The sequence below is a fragment of the Dama dama genome, chromosome 19 (genome assembly GCF_033118175.1).
Source record: "Dama dama isolate Ldn47 chromosome 19, ASM3311817v1, whole genome shotgun sequence".
Lineage (NCBI taxonomy): Eukaryota > Metazoa > Chordata > Mammalia > Artiodactyla > Cervidae > Dama > Dama dama.
In genome coordinates, this window is record NC_083699.1 from 61,432,393 (window position 1) to 61,445,151 (window position 12,759).

The following is a 12,759-nucleotide window of genomic DNA, read 5'->3' on the forward strand; positions in this document are numbered from 1 at the left end:
TAGCTTTCCCTTGATAGGTTCCCTTTTCTCTGGCTAGGCATATGTTGATTGGCTGGCTCCAGGAGGCCTGATAATTATGTTACCCGGGGAAACCAGGCCTACTCCTAATCTAGGCTGCCTGCCATGGCATTAGCCATGACAGCCTCACAGTTATCTGCACCCCCATGTTCATAGCAAGGCAGCATTATTTAAAACAGGCAAAGCGCGGAAGCAAGCTGTGTGTCCATCAGTAGATGGATGAACAAAGAAGTTGTGTGTGTGTGTGTGTGTGTGTGTGTGTACATATATCTTTATACAAGATACACATGAAATGGAGTATTATTCAGCCTTTCAAAATAAGGAAATCCTACCATTTGTGACAAAATGGATGAAACCTGAAGGCATTATATTAAGGGAAATAAGTCAGACAGAGAAAGACAATCACTGTATAATCTCACATGCAGACTCTGAAAAAACACAACCAAAAAAAACTCACAGAAAAAAGATCAGGCATGTGGTACCTGAGGCAGAGGGTAAAACGAGAGGGGACTGCAAGAAGGTGGCCAAAGGGGACAAATTACACATTTCTAGCAACTTCCTGGTGGTCCAGTAGTTAAGAACCTGCCTGCCAATGCAGGGGATGAGTTCGATCCCCGGTCCAGGAAGGCCCCACGTGCCGTGGGGCGGCTAAGCCCGTGCTCTGCACTCCAGAGCCTGCGGGCCACCGCCGCCGAGCCCGCGCACCACCACTGCTGAAGCCGGGGCACAGAAGCCTGCGCTCTGCAGCCAGAGAAGCCCTGCGGGAAGAGAAGGCCCCGCCGGCTCGCAGCAACTAGAGGAAGCCCATACACAGCAACAAAGACCCAGGAGCAGCCATGTGAAATAAATATACACATTCCCCGGCCCGGTGGCTCAGAGGGTAAAGCATCTGCCTACAATGCAGGAGGCCCGGGTTCAATCCCTGGATCGGGAAGTTCCCCTGGAGAAGGAAATGGCAACCCACTCCAGTACTCTTACCTGGAAAATTCCATGGATGAGGAGCCTGGTAGGCTACAGTCCACGGGGTCGCAAAGAGTCGCGACTTCACTTCACTTCACACATTTCTAGCCATATGGTAAACAAGTACTGGAACGTGAAGTACAACATGCTGACCACTGCGAACATTGCTCTATGATAGGAAAGTTGTGAAGACAGCACCTCCTAAGTGTTCTCCACTCAAGGAGAAAATCACTTTCCTTCTTTCTCTTCTTTTTCTAGTGTATCTATGTGAGACGATGGACGTTAGCTGAATGTACTGCAATAAACATTTTACACTATATGTAAATCAAACCATCATGCTCTATGCCTTAAACTCATACAGTGACGTGTGTCAATTATTTCTCAATAAAACTGGGTAAAAATGTGTAAGGTACTATGGTTTTTCCAGTGATAATGTATGGATGTCAAAGTTGGACTATAAAGAAAGCTGAGCACTGAAGAATTGATGCTTTTGAACTGTGGTGTTGGAGAAGACTCTTGAGGGCCCCTTGGACAGCAAGGAGATCCAACCAGTCCATCCTAAAGGAGATCAGTCCTGGGTGTTCATTGGAAGGACTGATGATGAAGCTGAAACTCCAATACTTTGGCAACCTGATGCAAAGAGCTGACTCATTTGAAAAGACCCTGATGCTGGGAAAGATGGAGGGCAGGAGGAGAAGGGGACGAGAGAGGATGAGATGGTTGGATGGCATCACCAACTCGATGGACATGGGTTTGGGTGGACGCCAGGAGTTGGTGATGGACAGGGAGGTCTGGCGTGCTGCAATTCATGGGGTCACAAAGAGTCGGACACAACTAAGTGACTGAACTGAACTGATGCCTGGCTCCACCCTCAAACAGGCTGATATAACAGGATGCAACCCAGGCACCCAGGCATCGGGATTTTTAAAATCTCACCCAGGTAGTTCCAGATGCAACAATAGTTGAGAGTCCTTGACATTCAAAGGGCCGAAAGGGGGCCCCAGGCCTGTGGGGAGCTGGAGGGAATTGTAGTGGGAGAAGTCAGCAGAGGCCAACCACAAGCCAAATGTCCATACTCAGAAGTCCAGATGTATATACAGAGAGATCTGCAGAAAAGAGTTAGAGGTAGTTGACAGGTAAACAGATAGATGGACGGATGGACGGACAGATCCAGCTGCCTGTAAAGGTCTTATTTCTTGAATAGCTAGTAGATATCTCAAAATGATGATGTAAAAATCCAAACTCCGGATTTATGCCCCCCACAAAAGCTTCTTCTGCTTTAGTCTTTCCCGTCTCAGGAAGTCTCAGCATCACCCTTCCGAAAGCTCTAGGAGTCACCCTTGAATCTCACTGATTTAGGCATCCTTATTTAATTTTTACTCCTCAGTAGTTCTCTAATCTGAAGCTCTTGAGTGGGTTACAGCAGCTCGCTGAGGACACTGCCTCAAACAGTGTTAAGTCTTCCCTCACATGCTTTGTCATTTTGTGCTGTGAGCTCTCCAGCACTCTCAGAACTCTAGGAGGGCGTGCCTCCTGAGAGGTTTACATTTACTTTGCCAGAAGCCCAGGATTTTCACAGGAGGCATGGATCTCTTACGTTAGTTTATTGACTTGGAGTTTCCTAAAACCATACTGACAGAAAGATTTCAATCCCAACTCTGGGTGAAGATAGTGATATAGTTACGGATTTTCAGGAAAAATTTTTTCTATCTAAAATCTGAATAAAAACATACAAATGTCCTTCAGACACTATTCTGCACCAGTGGGTAAGTTTTCTAGTGTGAATCTTCAAAGGCCCCAGCTTTCTGTGGGAGTCTCAAATGCAGCCTTTAAACTTGTAAGAGTCCCAAGGCATTATCCCCTATTCTTGTGTAGGTCCTGAGGTCTAAACCTCTATGCGACTGAGAAGGATTCCATGTAGCCATCTTCTGATCCCACGCCCCAGGCTGTCAAAGCACCTTCCAGTGTGGTTTCAGCTCTGGTTTTCAGTTCATACTTCATTTTTAGTCCACTGGAAATGTTCTTACATGCTTTCTGCCTCAGTTACACATTTTAAAATGATTCTTTTTTATATTTTCATTAATATGTGAGAGCATTTTATAACAGGAAGCTTTCTGGGTAATCTAGTTTACCATATTGCCAGAAACAGACATAGCAAATGGTAGCATGATGCCATAAAGATGAATAGGATAGGTTAAAACTAAGCATCTCAGACCTGAAGAAAAACCCTTACAGTTTTTCAGGGATTTCTCCAATCATGCAACACTACACACAGAATTCTACAGTATTGTGAAATGTAGTAATATATGTATTTAGAAGCTTCTTTTGAGGTTTCTCATTTTAAAGCAAAGGTATTTTACAAAAGCACAGCCACATCCATTGAGGAAACACTTGTTCTGTCACAGTTAAAGTGGCTGAAATAATACCAAAAACAGCATATGGTGAAACCCAAAATGTGTATCTTTGTTAGTCAAATATTGTTGTATGATATGTGGAAAGCATTATAGAAGGGTAAAGAAGCAAATGTTGGAACAAATCACATAGTGTTGAATGTTTGCTATATATTTGGATGAAGCACTGATGTTTCAAACACATTTAAGCTTATGGTATTCTCTGGATTCTGTTTCCAATGACAAAACACATGAAGAACTATTTTTTATGAACCACACACACACACACAAAGGACCAAATAATATTTTCCCTCAGCTAAAGATAACATCTTTTAGAAAACCTACAATATATAGACAAGTTCAGAAAACTACTTCAAATGAATTTTAGAAATTCCCAAGCAAAGGTACAGATAAAGTATTGATACCCCACATGGAATGTATTCCCTCTGTCATTCACAGGCAAGCTATTGGTAGCAAAGACGATGAAGCCAAAAGACAGCAATGGATGTTGTAGGTGATGTTAGATTTATAAAAACAAGACATTTTAAAACATAGGGGACTCTTTGCACTCTTTTTTAGAGGGTAACGTTCTTAGATCAGGTTCCCTGGGAAACGGATTCTGACAGGAACAGTCACATATAGAAATGCTACTGGGGAGCGCCCTTAAGGTCAACTGCGGGGACACGACGGAGGCAGGAGGAGGAACTGAACTGAGACGCAGTTCCCACAAGGTCCTTAACCAATGCGTTGCACAGCTCTGGGCCTGTGATGGCCGTTCAGTGCAGTCTCAGCTCTCAGCAAGTCAGCCCACCTTTAATCCAGCACCAACCAGTTGTTGACGGAGAGCTGCCCCTGGTGAGGTGTCCTTCTTCCACTGAGTGCTATACCTAGAATGGCCTGCCAGCCACCAACATGGCGTAAAGGACTGGGAGAAATGCGCCAGTGTCCACAAAAGTAACCCCATAGAGGACTGCAGGAGAGATTGTGGAAAAGTGCCTGAAAGAACTGACTGACTGCAAAATGAGGTCTTCACTTTTCTCTTACAAAGAAATTAACTGATCCAAATGTGTTGACTTCGGTTACAGTGACAATTAGTGGACAGTTCAGTTCAGTCGCTCAGTCATGTCCGACTCTCTGTGACTGAAGGAGTCTTCTGGGCCTAGAAAAGAGAACAACAGTCTCAGAGGCTTCTTGCTGAATCATCTAACTTCAGAGAAAACAAAACAGAACTTTAGTTCCACCCTGATGCTCCAGGCCGGTTGCATCTATCTGGGACTTATCAACCCCTGTCCAGAAACCTTCCCCCCCCTACACCTGCCCAGAAGACTTATCACCCCCTGCCCAACTACAAATGTCATCTCAACAAAAGAATACTCAAAATATCCTGCCTGATTAACGTTTCCCTAATCGCTTCCACAAACCTCCCTATAAGGATGAAGCCTCCCTGATCCCTTCTCGGTGCTCAGCCTGGTCGTTAGGCCGACTGTCGCCCCTCCTTGCCTGAATAAAGGTAACCTACTTCTGTTGAGGTCATCCTTCCTTTTCTGCCTCGCCCAAACTGTACCTTACAGTGACCCCATGGACTGCAGCACACCAGGACTCCCTGTCCATCACCAACTTCCAGAGCTTGCTCAAACTCATGTCCATCACATTGGTGATGCCATCCAACCATCTCACCCTCTGTCGTCCCCTTCTCCTCCTACCTTCAGTCTTTCCCAGCATCAGGATCTTTTCCAGTGAGTCAGCTCTTCGCATCAGGTGGCCAAAGTATTGGAGTTTCAGCTTCAGCATCAGTCCTTCCAATGAATATTCAGGACTGATCTCCTTTAGGATGGACTGGTTGGATCTCCTTCTAGTCCAAGGGACTCTCAAGAGTCTTCTCCAACACCACAGTTCAAAAGCATCAATTCTTCAGTGCTCAGCTTTCTTTATGGTCCAATTCTCACATCCATACATGAGTACTGGGAAAACCATAGCTTTGACTAGATAGACCTTTGTTGGCAAAGTCATGTCTCTGCTTTTTAATATGCTGTCTAGGTTGGTCATAGCTTTTCTTCCAAGGAGCAAGCAACTTTTAATTTCATTGCTACAGTCACCATCTGCAGTGATTTTGGAGCTCAAGAAAATAAAGTTTGTCACTGTTTCCATCGTTTCCCCATCTATTTGCCATGAAGTGATGGGACTAGATGCCATGATCTTCATTTTTTGAATGTTGAGTTTTAAGCCAGCTCTTTCACTCTCCTCTTTCACTTTCATCAACAGACTTTAGTTCCTCTTTGCTTTCTGCCATAGGGTGGTGTCATCTGCATATCTGAGGTTGTTGATATTTCTCCTGGCAATCTTGATTCCAATTTGAGCTTCATCCACCTGGCACTTTGCATGACGTACTCTGCCTATCAGTTAAATAAGCAGGGTGACAATATACAGCCTTGACGTACTCCTTTCCCAATTTGGAACTAGTCTGTTGTTCCATGTCTGGTTCTAACTGTTGCTTCTTGACCTGCATACACATTTCTCATGAGGCAGGTAAGGTGGTCTGGTATTCCCTTCTCTTGAAGAATTTTCCACAGTTTGTTGTGATCTACACAAAGGCTTTGGCATAATCAATAAAGCAGAAGTAGACATTTTCCTGTAATTCTCTTGCTTTTTAATGACCCAATGGGCATTGGCAATTTGATCTCTGATTCTTCTGCCCTTCCTAAATCCAGCTTGAACATCTGTAAGTTCTCAATTCACATACTGTTGAAGCCTAGCTCGGAGAATTTTGAGCATTACTTTGCTAGCGTGTGAAATGAGTGCAATTGTGCGGTAGTTTGAGCATTCTTTGACATTGCCTTTCTTTGGGACTGGAATGAAAACTGACCTTTTCCAGTCTTGTGGCCACTGCTGAGTTTTCCAAATTTGCTGGCATATTGAGTGCAGCACTTCTACAGCATCATCTTTTAGGATTTGAAATAGCTCAACTGGAATTCTATCACCTCCACTAGCTTTGTTGGTAGAGATGCTTCCTAAGGCCCACTTGACTTCTCACTCCAAGATGTCTGACTTTAAACAATGACAATTACAATTTTGAAAGCACAGTGAAAGATATAATTTTTCCATTTTGGTTAGCACATTGTTGGAAGAACTTTTTCAGCCATGACAGCCAATATCAAGTATCTAAATAAATTGAAAACATACACTTTTGAATTTCTACATAATCAAATGCTAAACCAAGTTTTTTCATTAAAGCATCTGATCACATAATGATGCAAGACAAATCATGTGCTTACCCAGAGCCAGAATAATTCAGCTCAAAGCTCCTGGGCTCCCACAGTAATTTCCCAGTTGAAATGCTCCAGCGTCTTTCTAGGCTCTAGCTCCTAGATTGTGGCTGGTTATCCTCCTTACCACTTAGTAAAGCAGCCTCCAAGTCTTTATCTCCATGTATCACCATCAATTAAAAAAGGGTCCTTCCTGGTGGTCCAGTGGTTAAGACTCCGTGCTCCCAATACAGGGGATGTGGATTTGATCCCTGGTCAGGGAACTAAGATCCTGTGTGATGTGGGTGTGGCCAATAATAAAGAAATGAATGAATAAATTGTATGGAAAAATATTTAAGCACATAGCTCTTTTTGTTTGTTTATAAATCATACACATGTGTTACACTACTGACAAATTATCTATTTTATGTAACAGATACAAAAATAAACATTCAAACAGATAAGACAATTGTTGCTCATAATGCATAAATTATGAAGAAACATAAGGCAATACCAAATGAAGAGAGATTCTACAATGTGGCATTTACTCTTCAAAAACATCACAGTCATGAAGGACAAAGATTTAGGGGCTGCTCCAAGCTGGAGTGACAAGTAAATGCTGCATGGTCCAGAGTTAGATCTTGAACTCATAATGGAAAGTTTGGAGAAAATAGGCAAATTTTGAGCAGAATCTATGGATTAGATGGTCAAGTTATATGAATGTCAATTTCTTAATTTTTATATTTGCCTTGTAAATACACTCTGAATATGAAAGGCTACAGGGCATCATGTATGCAACTTATTTTCAAGTAAGTTCAGGAAAAAATTAAATCCACAGTCTATGTATGTATATGTATTTATTTGTGTGTGTGTGTGTGTGTGTGTGTGTGTGTAGAGAGAGAAAAAAAATGAATGCAAATATGGACATTGTTAACAACTGGAAAATCTGACTGAAGGATATATAGAACCCAATGGATCTTTGCACTACTTTTGCAACTTTTCTGTAAATCTGAAATTCTTTAAAAAAAAAAAGGTTAACAATATAAACAGAACAAAAATTCCTTTGAAAAGATGACACAAAAAACAGAAACTAGTTTAAAGCATTCCAGTTATTATTAGTACAAAACAATGTATTGATTTTACTAACATACTAATAACCTTTTCAACATTAGAATATTAAAAGTTATAGATATTTGTCCTGTCCTCTTTATGAAACTATTCCAGAGGAAAATCTTCAGTGAACTTTTTATTCATAAAAAGTTAAGCTTCCAGATTGTATTATAAAACCAATCCCTCTTTTAAAACATTACATTTAGTCACATAAAGCTAACTTTTATGGGGTAATATTTAACATTTGAGAATTAATGAATCATAAGCAATTTACCAAATATATTTAATATCTTATTTCCAACTGCTTGCAAGGTTTACATTATTTTAAGATAATGTTTATATTTTCTCATGAAATAAAATAGAAATGATTTCCTCTAAGACACTTAAAAGTCCGGTTCTAATCCTTTCCCACATTCCTGGTTCTCTCTTCCCTGTTACTATCAAAACAGACTGACATCCTCAGAGTAGTCAAGATTTGTAATATTATGTAGGAGAAAGTGGTCATAGTTTTAACTGCAAAAAAGTTACTCTTCCGGAGACTTCCCATGCATGCCCTCCTCTTTCAAATCCCCAAAGAAGAGTAAAATGATACAGTTGAGTCAATGTCACAGAATAATCCTCCATTGTCTCTGTACTTCAGCACTTCTGACCAATCCTGACTGACTGACTGATGAAAAGGAGAGCCTGCCATCCCCAAAATTTAGAGGGGTCAGGGGACTGTGTGTTGATGTCAGAAAAGCATATGAGGAATACCTAGTTGCTTTAATTATATAAACAGACTGCAAAATGCGTATCAGCAAAGATTATGGTTTGAGTGTACGTATACACCAGCCTATCAAGCTACAGCAAGGGCTTGTATAATTTTGAAATAAGGTTCTTCTTAAATTAATTAACTTAAATAAAATTAACCAGGCTGTGCATGGCCTTTTTTTTACTTATGGTGCAGCAAGCAGGGGCCACTCTTGGTGTGGCGCCCTGGCTTCAGGAGGCGGAGCCCGGGCTTCAGAAGGTGCAGCGCGAGGGCTCAGCAGGCCTGGCTCCTGGGCTCTGGAGCATAGGCTCAACAGCCGTGGCTCACGGGCTTAGTTGTTCCATGGCACGTGGGATCTTCCCAGACCAGGGATTGAACCCATGTCCCCTGCACTGGCAGGCAGGTTCCTAACCACTGGGCCACCAGGGAAGTCCCTGAAATAAGGTTCTTGAATACCATTGTGGCACGTCTCCCCACAGCAACAGCCCTGACACTGACCGGCATTTAATGAAATACCTATCGACAGTCAGAGTACCCCTAAACTCTGTGACAGGTCTACCGTGTACAAGACCTTGCTGCGTACTCTGTGCTACACGTAGAATCTGATGAAGAAGAAAGCCATGTGCAGGAAATTACACTATGCCCACATGCAGGGAGTGAACCACAAGCATCATCCATGAATGCTGCTCTGTGGATGTACAAGATCAAAGTGCCCAGGCTCACAGACAACTTATGGTGACTGAAGGCGGAGGGATAAACCAAGAGTCTGGGACTGGTGAACAGAAGCCCTTTGAGGTGCAAAGGGAGAAACCAAGCAGCTGTGCTGCTGAAACTGAGAAAATCCTTCAGCCAGAGGCTCTGAGAAACCCTCTGACTGCCACTCCCACACTTGTGGCAGATACAGGGGAATAAGACAAACAGGACTTGATCCAGGATGCTTGTGAACTGGGTGCAGCTCCTCATACACGAGGATGGTACCCTTCACCTAACTGTGGATTCCAGGGCTGAAACAAGCCAGATCTGAGCACACCGGCAAATGAAGTAACGTCCTTTGTCAACTGAAGTGAATCCCTTATCAGTGGTGATGCTTCAGAAATATCCCAGGAGCATCAATCGGCAAGTGAGATCACTCACTTGTGATACTTTAGCCAAAACACTGAAAAACTCAGACAGCTCCTCGCCTCCAAGCCTGGCAGGTGAGACAGATGCCAGCGGAGGAGGGAACATCTATGTCATCATTAGAGACCAGTCCACACTCATCACTGGGGCCAAAGCCCTCCTTCTTTGAAGCATTCACATCATGTGACCAGCCCAATTCCAGAGTACCTCAACGTGCACTACCTCTCAAGTCTACTTCTGCCTGTTTTTCCTCTCTGTGCACTGAGCTAGGTTAATCCTAGCCCTTCAGACACTTGGGCAGGATTGCCAAACCAGCCTGGTGCCAGCCTGCTCAAATGAGCTCTTCAACCCTGGCCTGGCCCAGAACATAAGTCTCCCACTACCCTGTGCCCATAGTCAATCAGCTGCAGAACAATATCCAGGAAGATAAACCTTCTGGCAAGTGGATGAAGTCAGTCATGGAGCACACCTGGGAGTTTCAGGAGCCATGTAACAGAAGAGCAAAGCTGGGTATAGATGGCTATGAGTGTGCATATCTTCCAGCTATAGCTTTCTTCAGTCCCCAGCATCCAGGTTTTTGAATCCAGCATTCAAAAAACTAAGATCATGGCATCTGGTATCATCACTTCATGACAAATAGATGGGGAAACAATGGAAACAGTGACAGACTTTATTTTGGGGGCTCCAAAATCACTGCAGATGGTGACTGCAGCCATGAAATTAATAGTCGCTTGCTCCTTGGAAGAAAAGCTATGACCAACCTAGACAGCATATTAAAAATCAGAGACATTACTTTACCAACAAAGGTCCATCTAGTCAAAGCTATGGTTTTTTCAGTAGTCCTGTATGGATGTGAGAGTCAGACTATAATGAAAGCTGAGCAGCGAAGAATTGATGCTTTCGAACTGTGGTGCTGGAGAAAACTCTTGAGAATCCCTTGGACTGCAAGGAGATCCAACCAGTCCATCCTAAAGGAAATCAGTCCTGAATATTCATTGAAAGAACTGATGCTTAAGCTGAAACTCTAGTACTTTGACCACCTGATGCAAAGAACTGACTCGCTGGAAAAGACCCTGATGCTGGGAGGGATTGGCGGCAGGAGGAGAAGGGGACAACAGAGAATGAGATGGTTGGATGGCATCACCAACCCGATGGACATGAGTTTGAGTTGGCTCTGGGAGTTGGTGATGGACAGGGAGGCCTGGTGTGCTGCAGTCCAAGGGGTTGCAAAAAGTCAGATACGAATGAGCGACTGAACTGAACTAATCCAGATTTGGCCAGCACAAGCCAGATTTTAAAATTTGAAGGAAGCCATAGATGGAGTTGGAGGATTGTGTTCAGAAAACCCACTTGGAAGACACCTACTGACTGGCCCAAATCCTCAACCGCCTGTGGGCACTCAGGCTGATGAGCACTAACATAACCAAAGAATGCTTTTTACTGGTCACATGGGCAATGCTTCCATAGACAGTATAATCCCTTACTTCCTTAAGCAGATGGCAGAGCATAACAGCCAGGTCACTGATGCCAATCTACAGAGCACACCACACACCTGCTGAGAAAGAAGCACAGGGACCCTCCCAGCTCAGACACAGAGAGAATGAAGCAGTGGTATTCTGTACATGCAAATATTTCCAGCGTATTAGTCATTTTCCACCTGGTTTTTTCTTAACTGTTATGATTCATACATTAGCAACTAAAAGACTAATAGGATTCTTTCCTGCTGTAAGAAATGTTCGAATGCCTTCTGATGAAGCAGCAGATTTCTGGAACAATCTTTTAATTCAGCTTGTATTTAGAAATTGTCAAAGCACAAAAAACAAAAATCTTATAATGTCAGAGACTAGTATTAAAGAAAACTTTCAAGATAAGGCTCTTGAAAAACAAAGCCGCCTTATTTGCTGTTATTGCTGTTTAGTTGCTGTCTGACTCTTGGGACCCCATGGACTGTAGCCCACCAGGCTCCTCTGTCCATGAGATTTCCCAGGCAAGAATACTGGAGTGGGTTGCCATTTCCTGTTCCAGGGAATCTTCCTGACCCAGGGATAGAACCTGTGTCTTCTTTACCACTGAAGCACCAGTGAAGCCCAAAGAATCCTTATATTCCATGGTAAATTCCAAATCATTTTTTAAACACCTTAAGATAGACATTTGCAAGTAATTTGCCATTAACATTTCATTGAATGCTCAACTTGTCACCTTAGAAGTTTTATGAATACTGTTTTTAAGAACACAGTAAAGTAAGTAGATAAGGATGACAGAATTTAAGCCAATATTCTCCTGACCTCTTCCAAAGAGGAATAAAGCCAAAGGATTATAAGCCCTTTTGCCTCATACTTACAATAATTTGCATTAATATTGTTTGTGATGGTTTTCTCATTATATTTAAGAAAGCAGTTATTGCCTATGAAGAACAGCTGTTCTTTAGCAAAAGTAAAATTTAGACAAGATCTGATTTTAAAATTTCAAGTAGTTAGATAACCTATGCTTTTACTTATTATATATTAATTAGACTATATTCAAACATGTAGATACATTTTTTAAAGTACTGCCCCTAAAATTATTCCTACTTACCAAATTTTCACTTACCCTTGCCATTATGATTAAGCATTTAGTGGAAATAAAAATCAATACTACAAGTTGAAATAAGCAAAGTATGTAAAATTACACTAAAACTCTTGCATGCTTTGGTTCAGTCGCTCAGTCATGTCTGAATCTTTGCGACTCCATTGACTGCAGCATGCCAGGCTTCTCTGTCCATCACCAACTCCCAGAGCTTGCTCAAACTCATGTCCATTGACTCAGTGATGCCATCCAACCATCTCATCCTCTGTTGTCCCCTTCTCCTCCTGACTTGAATCTTTCCCACCATCGGGGTCTTTTCCAGTGAATCTGTTCTTCGCATCAGGTGGCCAAAGTATTGGAGTTTCAGCTTCAGTCCTTCCAATGAATATTCGGGACTGATTTCCTTTAGAATGGACTGGTTGGATCTCCTTGCAGCCCAAGAGACTCTCAAGAGTTTTCTCCAACACCACAGTTCAAAAGCATCAATTCTTCAGTGCTCAGCTTTCTTTATAGTCCAACTCTCACATCCATATATGACTACTGGAAAAACCATAGCTTTGACTAGACAGACCTTTGTTGGCAAAAGTAATGTCTCTGCATTTTA

General features: G+C 42.5%; 1 long non-coding RNA gene and 1 pseudogene across 1 annotated transcript; one reads left to right on the forward strand and one right to left on the reverse strand.

Moving 5' to 3' along the window:
* Positions 1 to 3,952: 3,952 nt before the first annotated feature.
* On the reverse strand, positions 3,953 to 7,110 carry LOC133073975 (uncharacterized). The gene is made up of 3 exons (XR_009697069.1): positions 6,641 to 7,110; positions 5,072 to 6,527; positions 3,953 to 4,527 (listed from the first exon to the last, which is right to left on the reverse strand). It is a non-coding gene; the product is annotated as an uncharacterized LOC133073975 (long non-coding RNA).
* Positions 7,111 to 9,159: 2,049 nt separating this feature from the next.
* LOC133073974 (nuclear receptor subfamily 2 group C member 2-like) lies at positions 9,160 to 11,783 on the forward strand (annotated as a pseudogene).
* Positions 11,784 to 12,759: the final 976 nt, after the last annotated feature.